General features: G+C 42.8%; 1 protein-coding gene across 1 annotated transcript in view; it reads left to right on the plus strand.

Annotated features, from left to right (window-relative positions):
- Positions 1-7,107: 7,107 nt before the first annotated feature.
- The window catches only part of LOC110500258 (D(4) dopamine receptor), a 33,516-nt gene continuing 25,085 nt past the window's right edge, over positions 7,108-15,538 (plus strand). Inside the window, exon 1 of the mRNA XM_021577515.2 lies at positions 7,108-7,722. The gene's annotated coding sequence lies outside the window, so the exon portion shown is untranslated. The remainder of the gene's footprint in view (positions 7,723-15,538) is intronic.

The raw sequence follows: 15,538 nt of genomic DNA on the forward strand, positions 1-15,538 counted from the left end.
GAGGCATTGGAAAACCTCCCTGGTCTTTGTGGTTGAATCTGTGATTGAAATGCACTGCTCGAATGAGAGACCTTACATATAATTGTATATGGGGTACAGAGATGAAGTAGTCATAAAAGAATCATGATAAACACTATTATTGCACACAGAGTGTGTCCATGCAACTTATTTTGTGACTTGTTAAGCACATTTTTACTCCTGAACTTATTTAAGTTTGCCATAACAACAGGGTTGAATATTTTTACCTTTTCATTTTTAATTCATTTGGAGGAGAAAAAATATGAATGAAAAAAATAATTCCACTTTGATATTATTGAGTGGAGGCCAGAGACACAAATCTAAACTGAATCAATTTTAAATTCATGCTGTAACACAACGTGAAAAAAGTCAAGCGGTGTGAATACTTTCTGAAGGCACTGTAGGGGGTGGGTATCAGAAGTAGCAAGATGCATGAATTTATCTAACTAAAGCAAAGGGTTTAAAAACTACTGGTAATTTACCAAAGTTACTGGAACTTTCAGTAATGTTGGTAATTATCAGGTAATCTATGGCAATCAATGGTAACTTTTGTCATGTATAATAATTGTAAAAAATTATAATAATGTATAGTATTCATTTTGTACATTTGTCCATACTTTCCATGAGTTTCTAATGGATAGGCCATATGGTTCAAGAGAAAATAGCCTAATTAATGAAAAAGCATCTAATCAACAATGGCATTATTTTCAATTAACTCTGACACTCTTCTAACTACTGATTTTTCACAACTGCCACCAGTTTGGCGCCAGCTTTGTCATTCTGTGTTGTATTTAAAATCATCTTATTTTATTATTTTATCTATTGTACATGTGATAAGGCCACACTGAGGGCCAGAGTTAATTACAGACACCTGTGATAATCGGAAGTACCCCAAAAGGCCACTAGATGTCATGTGATAAAATTCCATAAACTTGAAAGTTATCCAAATTCTTGAAAGTTTACAATCATAACTAAAGCATATACCATGCATAAAACATGAATGGAGCAATTAAAACATTGAAAAAAAATTCTAACAACATGTAAGTAGGAGAGAAGTAGAGGATAATGAGCTTTTAAATGGCTTTTTACAGACATTGTGGGAGCCACTAATTGAAGTAAAGCTTGGTAAAGCAGGATGGCTTTGTGATGTGGCAGTCAGCGTTACTAACACACACACACACACACACACACACACACACACACACACACACACACACACACACACACACACACACACACACACACACACACACACACACACACACACACACACACACACACACACACACACACACACACACACACAGTTTCTGAACATAACTAATACACCCTAAATTATATTCAACATGAAAAGAACATCCAGAGTACACTGTTCAAATTGAATTAAGAATTTGGGAGTCAATGGATTCTGAAGGGTTCGATACATATCACCTGTTCTGGGATATCAATGTTGATGAGACCAAGTTTTGGCACTTAATCATATGCTAGCCAAGTGTAACGGATGTGAAATGGCTAGCTAGTTATCGGTGGTCGCGCTAAATAGCGTTTCAATCGGTGACATCACTTGCTCTGAGACCTTGAAGTGGTGGTTCCCCTTGCTCTGCAAGGGCCGCGGCTTTTGTGGAGCAATGGGTAACAATGCTTCGTGGGTGTCAGTTGTTGATGTGTGCAGAGGGTACCTGGTTCGAGCCCGGGTACGGGCGAGGTTTAAAGTTATACTGTTAAACAAGGATGTAGTGTATTCCATTCAGATATGAACTGGCACCCATCTGACCATGGCCGCGGGCCACTTTAATAAGGAGCAGGGAGCCTGTCCAGGTGAATAAGGATTTAAGTGACACACACACACATAGATATACACACACACACAGCACAGAAGGACACACACATACTGACACACTAGCATGCACACACACACGCAAGCACGCACACCACAAAAACAAACTGAGCCAATTAGTGCGGGAAGCGAGAGGTTCACCTTGTAGCTGAGTAGACAACACCATCACGTCCTACCTCATATGTACAGTGTACCATTAGAGGGAACACACACAGAGCTGGTGCCGATACTACAGTGCAGAACCCATAGGACCAAAACAAATGCAGCAGAAGAGCTCCTAATACATTGTGTTACGTGACCCTTGTTTCACAGTGACCTGCACAAAATGGACCGGTCGTAGCATTTATCATTATTGAAACACAACGACCCTGAAAAAGCAATATCAGTAGAGCACCAACAGTGAACATGGTTGAAAATAGGTTGGCGTGTGGGAGGGGAGTATAGAAGGAAAAATATAGAAGGAGAAGATTGAGAAAGAGACGAGACGCGACAGAGGAAACAGAGAAACGAATATGTGGAAAAAGGGACGTAGACACAGATATTGAAAAAGAAAGTACGGGCTGCAAAGGACGGGAGAGAAAATGTCTAAAACAGAAACTATGACAACCGTCAAGGGACCCAGAGAGAGAACTAGGAAAGAAAGAAAAAAAGGACACACATTAGCTATGTTTCCCTTTGATTGGCGATAGATTTTCATGCAAACATTCTCAAATCTGCATAAAACTGAATGTACATTTTCCCCCCCCCAGAGATGTGTTTCCATCAAACTGATTTATTGTGGATAAAAAGCTGTGCGTGATGACGTATGCACATCAAATGAACTTTTTCAGTTAAATTCCCATGTACCGGTTTAAAAAAAAAAGGTGTTAAATGGGTTTCCATCGCATTTTCAACTCAACTGACGGTCAAAAACTGTAGCGTTATACACTGTGTACAAAACATTATGAACACCTGGTCTTTCCATGACATAGACTGACCAGGTGAATCCAGGTGAAAGCTATGATCCCTTATTGATGTCACTTATTAAATCCACTTCAATCAGTGTAGATGAAGGGGAGGAGACAGGTTAAAGAAGGATTGAGGACATGGATTGTGTATGTGTGCCATTCAGAGGGTGAATTGTCAAGACAAAATATTTAAGTGCCTTTGAAGAGGGTATGGTCATAGCCACGGGAAGTAGGGGTGCTGAGGTTGCTGCAGAACACCCTATTTATGATTCTATATATTTTGTTAAAAATAAAAAAATTCTCCACAAAAGTAGTGGAGGGCCTTTACTAGTCCTGTGTTAGCAGATTGATATAGCTGTCTGTGGAGCGGGGCAAAACAAATTATTCTGGAAAGAAACCGAGGCAGGAAGCCAGGAAAGAGGCAAACAGACAGACGATAGAGAGCAATGGGGCAAGCCAAACACAGGCAATCTCTGTGGAAATGGCTTCAGCGGAGAGATAAAAGGGGTGAGTGAAGAGGTGGAGGGAGAGGTGGAGGAAGAGGAGGGCTCTGAGCTCCCCTGTCTGTGTGTGTGTGTGTGTGGGGGGGTCCGCAAGAGGATGGGGAGAGAGGTGGGTGAGCATTTTTCGCAGCTATGGAAGGTCTTCACTCTCAACTCCTTCCCACATACAGTTTACATTTACAAGTAGTCGCATGAACCCTGCTCATCCCTCCATCTGTCAATTCAAAAGCAGAGCTCTTTAGAAGGGCAGGAAGTGATTTAACAGATCAAACACACTTGCCTGTCACTTTTACTTCTTCTCTCTCTCCTTCTTTCTCGCTCTCGCTAATTAAACCTTAAAGATGTAAAACGGCAGCGACGCGCGCATGTAACGTAACCTCCTGGCAGCCTTGAGCTGTGATAAAGACACTCTGGCGCACATTCATCTTCACACGTCATCCTTCAAACCAGAGATCAAAGAAGGAACAGGAGCTGCTGTTTGAAGTCTAATTAAACTATCGGTCCCCCCCCCCCCCCCCTTGGCTTGTGAGCAGCTGCCGGCCAGCAACACCGTATACTACACAGAACAGGGTTCCATTTGAGACACATCCATTGTGTAGTCAGAGCTACAAACACACAGACCAATCAAAAACCAGACCCTGAGCCAACACACGGCGAGCAGAGAGGACACTAATAAGTTCATCTGACACAGAACAGAACAGAACTGGGCGAACTCTCCCTGAGAGTGAACATTAGGTACTCACACACACAGAATAACCCAAAATCGTAGAACTCACTGTAACCTTCCTGTCGCTGTAACCTTCCATTCTCCACTTTTCCAGACGGATGAAGGCAACGTGGAGTACTGCAAGGTGACTTCAATCAGAACAGCTCCCAGTTTAATTCAATTCAAAGAACTCTCTTATCTACAGAATAGCCATCACCTAGAGCGGGGATGGTCAACCCCCCTTTTGTAGGCTCGTGGATCAATTTCCAAAATCTCAGTCGGGGTCCCAGCAGTTGAGAGTTAGAATAGTAGAAATGTGGTTGTGCGTCAGCAGTTTCTCTCTTGTGATGTTAGTCACCGACTGTCATTCAATTAGCCCATGTCAGCTAACATTTTTAAGATTGGTAAGTTAGTCTAGCCAGTTATCTACCCTTATCTACCAACAAGGGTGCCCCCATTGATTGTGTTAGTCTCTCTTACTCTGCCCTGTGGATTTTTGATTACTATTGCATGAAATGAGTTATACAATTGCAAATTCTTCTCTTTGGCCCATGGCAAAATGTGTAGCATTGCAGAAAACGTTGCCCCATGGCAAATGGGAAAAAGTACTCTGTCAAGAGGGGGACCGCTAAGATGTTGTGCTCTCAAGGTGGGAGGAGCCCCCCAACAACGTTTCACTTAGGACCCCCAAAAGGCTAGGGCCAGCTCTGACTGCATGTGTGTGTATGGATGTGGAGAAGCAGACCCGCGGGAGGCAAGGGGTCAGAAGAGTCATCGTGTTGCAGTTATCATTTCCCTCTGTCACGGTGCTCTACAATGACATGCAGTGTTGTTACTCCCTCATAGCTTAATCTCAGGAAGCGGCGTCTGAGCCTGCCTGACATGTCCAGGGAAGGTCTGACTCCAGAATTAGTTATGTGTGATTGCATTCCAAGGCCAGGTTGAAGTTTTTTTTATAAGAAACATTAATGTGTTGAAAATTCCAAATTGTTTGCAGTCAACTTACACGAGAGCACTGACACACCCACTTACCCTACCAGACATGTTACCAGGGGTCTTTTCACAGTCCCCAAATCCAGAACGAATTCAAGAAAACGTACAGTATTATATAGAGCCGTGATTGCACGGAACTCCCATCTCACGTTGCTCAAGTGAACAGCAAACCTGGCTTTAAAAAACAGATGAAGCAACACCTCACAGCACAACACCTCTCTCCTAGTTTACCTAAATATTTTATGTGTCTGCACTGATAGATCCCACTCAATGTAAATTTAATGTAAGAAAATATAAATAATACATACAGGCCTAGAATAGTAGGTCTCTCTGTGTTTTTTCTCTAAGTGTTGAGTCAGTATAGAACCTTTTAGTTATATTTTCCATGTTTTAAATGTATGTAGTTCTGTCCTTATCTATTAATGTTCTGCATTATGTCATGTTTCGTGTTTTGTGTGGACCCCAGGAAGAGTAGCTGCTGCTATCGCAACAGCTAATGGGGATCCTAATCAAATACCAAATACCAATTCCATATTCCATCAGGTCTGACCAAGGCAGCCAGGGAAAGGTTAGGTTATCAACCTGTAATGGCTTTTGCTGGCGTTTCTCAGTGTGCTGTTGTTCCTCTCTCCAGGTCTTCCTATAAGCCTCAGAGCAGACTCCCTGCTTTATTTCTGTCTGCTTGGAGTATGGGACATCCGGGTGCTGGAGGGGCCAAAATGTTTAACACCTTTTCCCAAGTCCATTTCACACATGCCTGGCTGTGTCACGAGATAAGGCTGCAACCCCCTCTAACACACACGTCAATACAGGGGAACTCAGAAGTTTACATACACCTTAGCCAAATACATTTAAACTCAGTTTTTCACAATTCCTGACATTTAATCCTAGTAAAAATGTATGTCTTAGGTCAGTTAGGATCACCACTTTATTTTAAGAATGTGAAATGTCAGAATAATAGTAGAGTGATTTATTTCAGCTTTTATTTCTATCACCACATTCCCAGTGGGTCAGAAGTTTACATACACTCAATTAGTAGCCTCCTTGCTCGCACACGCTTTTTCAGTTCTGCCCACAGATTTTCTATAGGATTGAGGTTAGGGCTTTGTGATGGCCACTCCAATACCTTGACTTTGTTGTCCTTAAGCCATTTTGTCACAACTTTGGAAGTCTGCTTGGGGTCATTGTCCATTTGGACGACCCATTTGCAACCAAGCTTTAACTTCCTGACTTATGTCTTGAGATGTTGCTTCAATATAGCCACATAATTTTCCATCCTCATGATGCCATCTATTTTGTAAAGTGCACCAGTCCCTCCTGCAGCAAAGCACCCCCACAACATGATGCTGCTTCACGGTTGGGATGGTGTTCTTTGGGCTTGCAAGCCTCCCCCTTTTTCTTCCAAACATAACGATTGCCATTATGGCCAAACAGTTATATTTTTGTTTCATCAGACCAGAGGACATTTCTCCAAAAAGTACAATCTTTGTCCCCATGTGCAGTTGCAAACCTTAGACTGGATTTTTTTATGGCGGTTTTGGATCAGTTCCTTGCTAAGCGTCCTTTCAGGTTATGTCGATACAGGACTCGTTTTACTGTGGATATAGATACTTCTGTACCTACACTCATGAAAATGAATGAGCATACAGCTGTATGCATGTTTTCAAGAACTCTCTGGTTTTCCCATCACCATAAAGTTGAGTAATCCTGATTTCAATTGAGATGAATACAGGACTCACTACTCTCCTGAGGGTAGATCAGAATGAGTGACAGGCAAGTGCTACTCACACTTAAAGTGCTCACACTTAAAGCCAGTTCTATTAAGTTCTATTAAGCTGAACTCGTTGAGATATACGTGCAGTTCATTTTCTATGGTTGGTTCCATGGAAAATCAAATAGAATATAGAACCATGTCTATTCTACGAGCTGTAGCTGGCAAGAAGCCCCGAAGCACTGATTCAGGTGCAGCGGCAGTAAGAGAAGGGGGGAGTCAGAACATAGCGAGACCCAGTGATAGGGCAGCAGCTGTTTCTGTGAGAGTAAAGGGAGCGGCGAGGGGTGCACAGCAGCCTTTAACTGTTAACCAATCACAGGCAAATCATGACTAATTAAGCACGTGATAGTCCCTCAGCATCCAGAGAGAGAGGGAGAGAGATGTACAGAGACGGACAAAAGTGAGGACGAAAAAAAGAAAGAGAGAGAGAGAGAAAATAGAGAGAGACAAAGAGAGAGAGAGAGAGAGAGAGAGAGAGAGAGGGAAAGAGAGAGAGAGAAAAAGAAAGAAAGAAAGAAAGAGAGAGTGAGACAGAGATACATTTAGAGAGTGAGAGGAGAGAGTTTGTGAGTTCTAGCACACTCTCTGTGGCTGAGTCGTTGAAGAGGGAGACGATGTGGGCTCAGTCACGTTGTGTCATATCATAAATGTGAAGGCAGGGGACAAGTTTCTGACAGCACAGTCATGGAATTTCCCTTCAGACAGATGGCTCATCAATAGTAAAACTCTGCACAGTTGCAGCGCAGGAGGAGATGGACTAGTGTGAGTGTGCGGCGGAGCGAGGGTGAAAACAGCTGTTGACTGACAGTTTTGTGGAGCTGAGAGAAGGAAAGCAGCGGAGCAGACAACATCAGGGCTGACTGAGACAGTTTGGACTGGGAACCTCGGAGTGACAGGGGTAACAGGACTGATAGACTTCATGGGGTCAAAGGCTTGATGTTGATGTGAGTACCTTTTTGCCTTTTGTGCTATATTTTCTTTTTGTTCTGTGTTTTGGGAATGTTCTACTCTTGTTAGAAAATCAAGTCCTCTAACACCATTAACAAATGGTGTAATTGATATAAACATGAAAAAAGGAGTCTTAATAAAAAAGATCTGCATGTAATGGTGAAAATGGTTATTGGAAAATGGTGATATGATTCTGCATAATTATACATAATATGGTTGTTATATCCAAATGTTCCACAGTAATAAACAATTCATTTGAGTTTTAAAAATGGAAAAAGCACACTATTGGTATACTAGAAGACATTTCAAAGATTGTCATATTAAAGAGAATTTATAATGACTATAATTACTTTCTTAATCAAAACAGATCATGATTAGGCATGATTAGTATCAAGACAGATAGAACTGTTGTCCTCAATCTAATCATCTTAATGGTAACATCTCTATTCAACCACTGAGTTTGACATCAAAATATATCAGCTTCATTAAATTAAAACGAATAACAATTTTCAAAAGCTAGGATGTCCAATTTCCATTAGCTTGACCATCCATGTTTCGTGCTACCTTTAAGTGGTAGTGCTTCCTGATCTGATGTGATGGGGTCGGGGTCATTTGGGGGTCATTTGGGGGGAGGCTGTTGACGTTTTATTCCTGTTGTTTATTTGAACCCTTACACATCTCTGTGAAGAGTGCATACATTTTGCCTTCGACCAATAAGACAGTGCACTGCTGGCCTCCTCTGACCAGTGAGACTTGAGGGGATGGGGGGGTGGTCATATTCTGTCTGTGAGATATGATCCCCCCCAGGGTGGCATTGTACCCAAAAGGAAATAACCTCAGAGCCTTAAAGCCATCGAAAACCTGCAGTTACTCATTTGGTACTGCCCAGACAATTACAGAATCATTCTACGCAGAAACGTAATTCATAGAACAGTTGTGCTCTATTAGTGTGAGTAGTGATAAAGACCAGCATCCCAACTATATCTCAGTATTTCCATTTCTATGAAACCAATAGACTCTACCCTACTGAAACATGCTGTCATGATGTGCTCCTACTGCCTCCTGCTACACACTAAGGCACAGCCACATGTAGGGCATACGCAGTATCATAACCTCTTGTTAATACGTCCTGGCTCCGTTGCTATCTTCTCTAAACCCAACGCCACCACCCTTCCTGGTAAGCAGCTGTTGGCACAGTTGGTTGCAGCGGCTTCGGGGGCTTAATTTGGACCCTCCACCACCCAGGTCACCACCAAACACCACCCAGCCCAGTCTGGTGAGCTCTGGATGGGCTCCAACACAAGGATAAAGACCTTGTGTCAGCCACAACTGGTGAGCACATGTGCAATGGATATGGAGCGATAACATGGGACAGGACAGGTGGTAAGCAAAAACACAGTTAAAGGGCAATGAAAACATAAAAGAGGCTAGTGAAGTGAATTTTTGGGGGTTATTGATAAACACAAAGTAAGATTTAATGTCTTATCTGTCAGACTATCGGTAGACTATATAGAGCCGTCAATGAAACCGACGGATAGCACACCCTGGAAAACAGCAGTGCTTTTAATGGAAAAGACTACCCAGGTTACATAAGCTACACATAATTCGACATCAGCACATTTAATGAGCAGAAAACAAAAGATAAACAACTTTATTCCTGAGACAAGCTTTAACTTCTATCAGCTTCCCAAGGCACCACACTGTGTTGCTCTCTTTAACTGTCTCAGGTGTGAAATGACTTCCCTGACCCACCCTTTGTGTTTATATTCTTTAATCCTCCATCACCTGCCACGGCGCTGTCCAATTTAAACCTTCATGGAAGGAAGAGTAGAGAAAGTGTTGTTGCCTCTCAAATGGCACCCTATTCCCTATGTAGTGCACCACTTTTGACCAGCCCTGCCCTTTATAGGGAATAGGGCGCCATTTGGGACACACTTTAAGAAATGCTCAGATCAAGCCCTCTATAAATCCATATGGCAGGCGAGCTACAGGTTAGTTTTAGAGCACCGAGCATCATAATATGCCCGCCCGCCGCCTCGTTTGCTGTCGTTTTGATGAACACGATCATTTCAGAATCAATGGGAGGTGCACTGCTAACTTACATGCTATTTCTGGCATCATTGGTATGCATGCAGCCTCCAAGTCAAGATTCAATCAAGCCACACTCTATACATTCCCAAACAGATATTCCCTGTCAGATACCCCTTACAAACTCTATCTTCCATTCACGACTATTGATAGATGAAAATATAGCCAGATATATATATATATATATATATATATATATATATATATATATATATATATATACAGTGCCTTGCGAAAGTATTCGGCCCCCTTGAACTTTGCGACCTTTTGACACATTTCAGGCTTCAAACATAAAGATATAAAACTGTATTTTTTGGTGAAGAATCAACAACAAGTGGGACACAATCATGAAGTGGAACGACATTTATTGGATATTTCAAACTTTTTTAACAAATCAAAAACTGAAAAATTGGGCGTGCAAAATTATTCAGCCCCCTTAAGTTAATACTTTGTAGCACCACCTTTTGCTGCGATTACAGCTGTAAGTCGCTTGGGGTATGCCTCTATCAGTTTTGCACATCGGATGGAGAGCATTTGTGAACAGCAGTTTTCAGTTCTTTCCACAGATTCTCGATTGGATTCAGGTCTGGACTTTGACTTGGCCATTCTAACACCTGGATATGTTTATTTTTGAACCATTCCATTGTAGATTTTGCTATATGTTTTGGATCATTGTCTTGTTGGAAGACAAATCTCCGTCCCAGTCTCAGGTCTTTTGCAGACTCCATCAGGTTTTCTTCCAGAATGGTCCTGTATTTGGCTCCATCCATCTTCCCATCAATTTTAACCATCTTCCCTGTCCCTGCTGAAGAAAAGCAGGCCCAAACCATGATGCTGCCACCACCATGTTTGACAGTGGGGATGGTGTGTTCAGGGTGATGAGCTGTGTTGCTTTTACGCCAAACATAACGTTTTGCATTGTTGCCAAAAAGTTCAATTTTGGTTTCATCTGACCAGAGCACCTTCTCCCACATGTTTGGTGTGTCTCCCAGGTGGCTTGTGGCAAACTTTACATGACACTTTTTATGGATATCTTTAAGAAATGCTTTCTTCTTGCCACTCTTCCATAAAGGCCAGATTTGTGCAATATACGACTGATTGTTGTCCTATGGACAGAGTCTCCCACCTCAGCTGTAGATCTCTGCAGTTCATCAGGTCTTGGTAGATTTGCAGTGGTCTGATACTCCTTCCATTTCAATATTATCGCTTGCACAGAGCTCCTTGGGATGTTTAAAGCTTGGGAAATCTTTTTGTATCCAAATCCGGCTTTAAACTTCTTCACAACAGTATCTCGGACCTGCCTGGTGTGTTCCTTGTTCTTCATGATGCTCTCTGCGCTTTTAACGGAACTCTGAGACTATCACAGTGCAGGTGCATTTATACGGAGACTTGATTACACACAGGTGGATTGTATTTATCATCATTAGTCATTTAGGTCAACATTGGATCATTCAGAGATCCTCACTGAACTTCTGGAGAGAGTTTGCTGCACTGAAAGTAAAAGGGCTGAATAATTTTGCACGCCCAATTTTTCAGTTTTTGATTTGTTAAAAAAGTTTGAAATATCCAATAAATGTCGTTCCACTTCATGATTGTGTCCCACTTGTTGTTGATTCTTCACAAAAAAATACAGTTTTATATCTTTATGTTTGAAGCCTGAAATGTGGCAAAAGGTCGCAAAGTTCAAGGGGGCCGAATACTTTCGCAAGGCACTGTATATGAGAGAGAGAGAGAGAGAGAGAGAGAGAGAGAGAGAGAGAGAGAGAGAGAGAGAGAGAGAGAGAGAGAGAGCACTTATACCTTTCTCCAAGAAGACCTGTCAGATCGGAAGGCTAGTAGTGAAGGATGGAAGATGAGGTAATGAGGCTACTGGGACACAGAGCTGTTGTGGCTGGTTTGGTGACTCATTGTAATGGTTGGAATTAAATGAATGGAACAGTATTAAACACATATCAAACACATTGTTGCTATGCAACGTGATACCATTCCATTCCGGCCATAACTATGAGCTGTCCTCCCCTCACCAGCCTCCACTGAAACAGACCATGCCCAGTATTCAGACTGACTGGCTGAGACATGCCGCTCATTATGCTATTAGGTTGCATTTGAGCGTTTGCCACCTGTTGCAGACACTTTTACAACATCTGTGGCCCCGCATCATTTGGCATGGGCAGAGAAATGACATTTACTGTATATATCGTGGAGAAATCATCTCTCAATAAATCTCTCACAGACCCATGATGATGCGAATGGTTCCTCGCCTCATGCAAAACGACAGGCAGCTCATTAGCCAAGTAAATTAAATCCGAGGCCCCGGATCAGCATCGTCGTTATGACAAAGGACGTTTCTAGGATACCGACCGGCTCTTCGACTGTGTGGGGAGACCGGAGTGACACAAGTGTCCAGTTGTTACCGCTACAGTAGTACTAAAAGACAGCCTAATACTGACCGGCAGACATCACACCACAGTAGGCTGATGATGTAAATGTTTTGATTTTAGCGGGTTGTTTGGCAAGGGTGTTGTGTTTGATAAATGGCACTAGTGGTGGTGTGGACTGTGACGAGTGGTGCTGGACAATGGCCACTCAGTCAGCCATGGCCGACAGCAGCTAAGGATGAACGCAGAGAAATCCCTCGTGGAGCAGAGAGAGAGAGGGAGAGAAGAGAGAGGGGAAGAGAGAGACAGACAAAGGAATACGAGAGAGACCACAGAGAGAGCGGGAGAGAAGAGAAAGGGGAAGAGAGAGAAAGACAAAGGAATACGAGAGAGACCACAGAGAGAGGGGGTGAGAAAAAAAGAGCGATAGGATCGATGAAAGGAAAGGAAAATATTGATATTGGAGGGAAAGGGTCGGGGGAGGGCGAGAGAGAGAGAGAGAGAGGGATAGAGGGCAAATACAGGTCAATGCTCCTGGGGGTATGGTACTGGTATGGAGATGCACACACACATAGGAAAACGCCCATCATACACACTCCATTCCAAGTCCATTCCAACCGCATATGAGCTAATTAGTGTTGACAGGAAGCTAAAACATTACGCGTACACACATCTGCAACATAAAACGATTATCCCACAGAAAGATGCTTTAAGTATGGTGTTGCATTCTTCTTCTTCTTTGTGCGAGACTAAACTTAGCGTGTGGAACATCATCTCGTCCCAGGAGTCAATACAAACACCCAAGCTGACAATCACACTATCCTCCTCTCCCAATACTCATTATGTAGTCTCCATGTTAGCTGTCGCCTGTGGTCCCGCCTGGCTATTTGACAGTTCAACACACTGTACAAGAGCATGCAAACAGAGGATAACCATTATTTTTGACTGACTGGCGGGAACGGTGAAAACCGGGAGACGGGTAGTTATCTTGGCTTGCAGTTGTTATCTTTCTGCACATACTGTTAACCCCCACACGGATGTACGCACACACGCACACACACACACACACACAGACAAGCAAACACACACATCGACTACTCACGCACGCACATCTGACCCCAGCATGTCTGTTTCTGTTTTCTAATTCCGACAGCTCATTGCCCCATCTGCTATTGTTGTCTCTATTGTGTCCCAGCATGCTCTTTGGCCCAGCACTGATGGCTTCTGTGAACAGAAATGCTGTAAAAAATCTTTGTAAAGGCATTTAAGCAACACAAAAGATAATGTCACAGGCTGTCTCCTGTTCAAGTATATCTCAGACACAGCTAAAAACACCTTCTTATTAAGCAGTGTCTGCTGTCAAAATTTGGCAGCCAGAAAAAGTTTCAGGCTAGGCTTCGGTAGGAAAACAAATGGACATTCAGCATCATAAGGCATATATCTATGTTCTGCTGTCTAGGCTGCATGATTTCTCGCTTATATCTCTCTTCATCGCTTTCACTCTCTTTTCCTCCTCTCCCGGCCCTATTGCCTCCCTCTTTCTGTCTCAGTTTCTCTCTTGCCCTCTCTTCCTTTCTCTGCCCCCTCTCACTCTCTCTCTCTCTCTCTCTCTCTGTGCTATAGGCAAAGCTGGCGGGTGATTTAATGGTGCTCTGCTGAAAGTTCCCCCCCCCCACACACACACACAGATACACACACACCCGCCAACTCCCACATTCAATTCCCTTCCACTCTCCAACCCACGGGATGTTTCGCTGACCCGCCCAGTGTGACAGCTTGTCTGTGCACTTGCCACCTCTAACATCATAATTGGCAACTAGCAGAATAAAGAGCTGGCTTGGGCAGAAAAGCACAGGCATCCATTATTGATAACAAACCACAAACAGCATCAGTACATCAACCTAAGCCCTATGAGCACCACTTATCAGTGGCTGTCATGTAATGTAAAGGTGCAAAGTGGAGGTATATAATTACAGCCTTCCATTGTTCCTTCATCAGAAGAATATCCACCATGGATCAGACCCGTTGACTAAAACGACTGCAATGGTCTCGTGTTCAGGGGCCATGTTGAGGTGTGTAGGTGCTCATGTTGGCAAGTCCAGAGGTGTGGGGGAGTAGCTGTGGTTGCGTAATGTATTTTCTTACAGTGAGGGAGAAAAAAAACATCACCACCGAACAGCATCTCTGAACAATAGCTGGGAGAGAGAATAGAATAGGTATGACCTATTGTATGACCTCTCTCTAAAAGTTCACACATACAGTAATAGAGGATACACACAATGCCAGTTGAAAGACATTCACACCTCCTACAGTATGTACCATTGGTACTGTAGTTGACCCTTTCCGGTCACAATCACAGTATCTGTAAGGAAATACTTGAAACTTGCAACAAAACAATACTTAGCCTACATTTGAAAAAAAATGATGTGCAACTTTATTTGACAGGGTATGAATGCAGAGATTCATCTTAACAAAATTACAGTAACACAACAAGCAGTTTTAATGGTTACCTAAATTATTTGCTGTTTAAATGAGGGCAGCAGAAGTGAAAATGCACCAATAGGTTCCTCAGTAGCCGCTACTGTAATGCGTTTTCATGTAAGTCTAGCTCTCCCGACAATACTCACCTGAGGCTATTCACCTTGATAGTGGGATTTTGGTAGGTAATTCATCACAGTTGGGCTGTAATGGCACTTCCAGAGAAATCCCAAGGCCAATTAAACAGGAATTGGAGCCGAACAATGCCCAACTCTGACAGCCTGACAGACAGGTGACAGACAGAGCGAGAGGGAGGAAAGTTGCTTTGACTAATGATGTCTGGGGCACAGTTCAATGTCTAGTTTTTATTTACATTTGGTTGAGCTGTCAATCTAACATGAATTCAATGTGAAATCAATAAAAAAAATGTCACAATCTCATTGGATTTAGGTTAAAAGTTGGGTAAAATAAAAATGAAATGCCCTTATGTTGATGACCTTTTCCAAATCTAATCCGTTTTCCACATTGATTCAACATCATCACATATATGTTTTTTTTTTGGGGAGGGGGGGGGTTGAAATGACGCGGAAACAACATTGATTCAACACATTTTTGCCCAGTGGGTTGTTTGTGCACTGCAGAGTGGTTTTGCCCAGGGGGATGTGGGGTTGTTCTAAGAGTGGTGATGACTTTCCACGTCCTTGCTCTGCTTTTTCAGTCCATTCCATCTGATCTGATAAACCTCAATAACTCCCACTTTATTTCGCTGTCTTGTTTTTTTCTCTTTCAACCACTCTTGTTATCCTGCAAGCTCCCGCTTGGTTTGACATTTACGGCGGAACGCCGAGTCCGCCGACCACGCAGACGA

The sequence above is a fragment of the Oncorhynchus mykiss genome, chromosome 21 (genome assembly GCF_013265735.2).
Source record: "Oncorhynchus mykiss isolate Arlee chromosome 21, USDA_OmykA_1.1, whole genome shotgun sequence".
Classification (NCBI taxonomy): Eukaryota; Metazoa; Chordata; class Actinopteri; order Salmoniformes; family Salmonidae; genus Oncorhynchus; species Oncorhynchus mykiss.